Genomic DNA, 4,968 nt, shown 5'->3' with positions numbered 1-4,968 from the left:
GTAGCCTCTCCTTATCCAAGTCAGGAACAAAAAGGGCCACAGGAAAAATGTAGAATGCTGGTTTGTCTTCCAGGAGAAGAGCCAGTGTGACGTGATGAGGACAGACAATGTCCTTTATGTTCAGAGGACTAAGCCTAATTGGACAAATCCACTCTTTTGCTGAAGAATTCCTATAGGACAAGACAATCATCTCCAATCCTTTAAGGACAGTTATAGAATAAACACAAGAATAGAGTTATACAGTAAATAGAGGAATTTGGATTAGAAGTTGGATTTCTTGGATTTCAGTCACTTTCTCTCGTGGTAGACTTCTAATGTTCAAAGTTAGAAAAAAAATTCCCATTGATTTTTTTTTCCCCTTCTGCTGGCTGAGAAAAGATATATTTAATCTCCTACAAATTCTTCTCAAATATAGGACTGTCTTCAGTCCAATATCAAATATAATGCAGAACACAAATAAGATACTTAACAAAAAGAGGCAGAAAGTTGAAAACATTTCTTCTAAAAACAGGAAAAAGATAAAGATGCCCACTCTTGGCACTTTCATTTCACATACTATTGGAAGCAGTGGCCACAGCACTTAGACAAGAAAAATAAATGAAAGGAATCTGAATTGTAAACAAAAAGGTTAAGCTATACTCATGTGAATTGTCTGCAGATAACATAATACTATATTATACAGAGAAAGTCATAAATACACTAAATAAATAGGTGAAAGACTTACACTTTGAAAATTATAAAATAGTGATGAAAGAAAATGAAGATGACATAGCAGACAGAAAAATACATTGTGCTGATGGATTGGAAGAGTTAGTATTGTTAAAATGATCATACCACCCAAGGCAATCTTCAGATTCAATGCAGTCCCTGTCAAAATACCAGTCATGTTTTCACAGAAGTACTACAAATAGTTCTAAAATTTGTATAGAAACACTAAAGACCCCAAATAAAAAAAGCAATCTTGAGAAAGAAGAACAAAGCTGTAGGTATCACACTCCCAGATTCCAAACTATACTACAAAGCTACAGTAATCAAAACAGAATATCTCTGGCACAAGCAAACACACAGATCATTGGAATAAAATAGGGAGCTCAGAAATAAACCCACATTTATATAGTTAATTAATCTACAACATAGATGGCAATGGGGAAAAGAGTTTCTTCAGTAGATGATTCTGGGAAAACTGACTAGTCCTTCAAAAGAATAGAACTCGATTACTTTCTCACACCATATATAAAAACAAACTCAAAATGGGTTAAAGACTTAAAAATATAAAGGGTTAAAGACCTGAAACATAAAATCCATATACAAAAACATAGTCAATACACTCTTTGACATTGATCTTAGCAATATTTTGAGGGATATTTCCTCAGGCAGAAGAAACAAAAGCAAAAATAAGCAAAAGGGATTACATCTAACTAAAGATGCTTTTCAGAGCAAAGGAAACTATCAGGAAAACAAAAAGCTTAATGAATGGAAGAAGATATTTGCAAACAATATATGGGACAATGAGCTAATATCCAAAATACACAAAGGACTCTTACAACTCAATATCAAAAAGAAAATTGATTTAAAAATGGCCTGAAGAGATGAATAATTGTTTTCCGAAGAATACATATAAATGGCCAACAGGCACATGAAAAGATGCTTGATATCAAGCAATCATCATGGAACTCCAAATCAAAGCTACAGTGAGGTATTATGTCACATCTGTGAGAGTGGATATCATCAAAATGACAACTAATAAAAAGTGTTGGTGAGGCTGTAGAGGAAAGAGAATCCTCATATACTCTTGGTATGAATGCAAATTGGTTCAACCATTACGGAAAATAGTATGAAGTTTTCTCAAAAAATTAATAATACAACTTCCATATAACCCATCAATTTCATGTCTGGGTATTTAACCAAAGGAAATATCAATGCTAATTGAACAAGATATATGCAACCTTATGTTTATTTCAGTATTATTTATAGTTTTGAGATATAAAAGCAACTTGAAGTTTTTGCTCAGTCGTATCCAACTCTTTGCAACCCCATGAATTGTAGCCTACCAGGCTCCTCCCTCCATGGGATTCTCCAGGCAAGAATATTGAAGTGGGTTGCCATATCCTTCTCCAGGGGATCTTCCCAACCCAGGGATCGAACCTGGGCCTCCTGCATTCCAGGCAGACGCTTTAACCTCTGAGCCACCAGGGAACTTAGCTATCTATTAATAGATGAATGGATAAAGAAGATGTGGTGTGTACATATATATATGTATATATGTTCTTTATTCATATATATATATATATAAAATGCTCAATGAAATATTACTTGGTCATAAAAAATGAAATCTTACATTTGTGACAGCATGGATGAATCTAAAGAGAAGTGAAATAAGTGAGACAGAGAAAGACAAGCACTATATGGTCTCACTTACATGTGAAATCTAAACAAACTAATCAAAACAAAAGCAGACTATAGGTAGAACAATAGGAGCAGTTCAGAGGGAAAGGGGGTGGATGGTGCATGAAATACATGAAGGCAATTGAGGCACAGACCTCCAGTCATATAATAAATAAGTCACAAGGATGTAATATATAGCATAAGAAGCATACTCAATAATTTTACAATAGCTTTGTATAGGGACAGATGGCTGCTAGACTCATCACAGTGATCATCCCATAATGTACGCACATGTCATCTCTGAAAGACATAGTATACCTGAAAATTACACCATACTATTGTATGTCACATATGTTTCAACTGAAAAAAGAGGCAAAATGTTAAATGAATATAGGCATTTGCTAAAGAGAATCAAAGAGAAAAATAAAAGACCTGAATTTAGTCTCAGAAAAAGGCCTGAGATATAAATACATAACACGTTTTCTAGAAAACTGAGTGAGAGAAGCAAACGAGACCATTTACGTGCTAACCTAAGGTGCAGAGTCCTGCTCATCAAAAACTATTCAATTTCTTGCTGTTATAACCTTCATTACAACAAGAAAAGAGCAGAAGCACACTCAAAATCACTTTTTTTAAGAACTCAGTTGTCAGTAGAATGTTAGAGTATTTTGACCAGAAGTTTTAAAAAACAACTTTTTTAGAATAAGATTCTTTCTTTCTGATTTTGAGTTCAAAAAGAAGTTGGCTGTCTAAATTTCAGAGCAAACTGAGACAAGTTGTGCAAATTTCAAAACATGTTGAAACTTTTCACAGAAAAGTGAGGGATCTTTTTAGAGCTGTTTTCCTCTGTGAAGATATTTGGTGAGAATGTGTGCCATGACTCCAGGGGAAAACAGGGAAAATCTGCTTCCAAATGAAGAATTCTAGTCTCTCTCCCATTCCCCAAACACAGTCACGTCCAGAGCACGCAGTCTTTTTGACATCTCCTCTGCCTTTGTTATTGCCTGGGGTAGAAGCATCTATTTAAACACAGATCCAGCTTGTCTTTGCCTCAGACTTAGTCCCCTGGGCAACAGAAACTCCAGCTGACTTTCACTAGGGCATGTTCACCAAACACCTACTTTGGGTAATATTACACACATGAAGTTCCACCCTGGAGGCAAATATGGAAGCTGGGAGATATCCCCCAGATGATTTGTCCCCAAAAGACCGTGACTGCTTCTTTCTCACAGAAGTTCTTTTCTCATTGTTCCTGTCAACAGTAAGCAGCTCCTCCTTTTGCTAGGGTCATTAGGACTCATATCATTTGGGTAGAAGGATAGCCTAATTCCAAGCAGTCAAACCCAACCAAGTAAAGCTGGTGTGTCTGGTTGTTACTGTACATTTGGGGGGAATTAATAAATTGCGAGGGGGCCTTTCATTTAAGTATTTTCATTGCCTCAACTCCCAACTGTTGGTGTAAATCATGCCATTCTGTTTTCCATGGCTGGACATTTGTAGTTCAATTACCATATTCTAGGCAGGACCCACAATACTCTCCTAAGAGTAGGAATAACAACCAGTCATATCAGCATAAATCATAACACTCAAGTCAGTGGCTTTATTCCAATGCTATTCATCAGGAAGAGAATAGGTGTTCTGTATTTCTAGAATATAAGTGCAAATACTCTGAGAGATTTTGGCCTGAGCTGTCCCTTTGACCACTACCCCCATTAATTCCTTCTGTTCTAAAGTGAGCAGCCATATTTAGTTACAGTTACAGTAACTAAAGCCTTCAACTCTTAGTGACAATAGTCCTACAATCTTTTCATGGACAGCTGACTTTTGAACAGGAAGGCGTCAGGGGTGCCTACTTTTCACGAGGTCAAAAGTCTCCATAAAATTTTACAGAAAGTAAACTTTCTCAGACGTATTCGACTCTTTGTGACCCCACGGACTGTAGCCCACCAGGCTCCTCTGACCAGGCAAGAGTACTGGAGTGGGTTGTCATTTCCTTCTCCAGGAGATCTCCCTGACCCAGGGATTGAACCTGAAACTCCCACATTGCAGGCAAACAATGAGCCACCTTCTGAGCCACCAGGGAAGCAAAATTTTGCCGATGGTCTTCAAAATCCAAAGTTCTGTATCTGCTTATTCAACCAACTGCAAATTATATAGTACCGTAGTATTTGCTGAAGATAAAAAAACCACATGTATAAGCTGATGCAACCACTTCAAGCTAAGTGTTTTTCAAGAGTCAACTTTAATTTGCATGCATCTTACACAGCTCTTTAAGTAGGACTGATAAAATAGTAAGTGATTTTGGCTAAATGAAAACTCCCATGTCATAGACACAGGACAGAAAAGAACATGGGAAAAGAAAGTGAGTGTGTGATGTACATAATAAAGAATATCATTAGAGTCCTTGCACAAGTTTAATACAAATGAATAAGGGGAAAGGTAAACATGTGAGAACAGAAACACTTTCCAATTGACCGTGAACATAAGATCATTAGCATTATGATGACAGCACAGGAACATTTCTCAGTCAGCACTTCCTAGGTCTCTCCCTCACACTCCAAAATCACATGTGCTTAAGGCTGC

General features: G+C 36.7%; 1 non-coding gene across 1 annotated transcript; it reads right to left on the bottom strand.

Annotated features, from left to right (window-relative positions):
- Positions 1–2,124: 2,124 nt before the first annotated feature.
- On the bottom strand, positions 2,125–2,196 carry TRNAS-GGA (transfer RNA serine (anticodon GGA)). Its single transcript has one exon. It is a non-coding gene; the product is annotated as a tRNA-Ser (tRNA).
- Positions 2,197–4,968: the final 2,772 nt, after the last annotated feature.

Source organism: Moschus berezovskii, chromosome 16, assembly GCF_049115385.1.
Source record: "Moschus berezovskii isolate FMDL1 chromosome 16, NW_MosBer_1.0, whole genome shotgun sequence".
NCBI classification, from domain to species: Eukaryota; Metazoa; Chordata; class Mammalia; order Artiodactyla; family Moschidae; genus Moschus; species Moschus berezovskii.
Note: the sequence above shows the minus strand (reverse complement) of the source record. Positions and strands in the feature narration are given on the sequence as shown.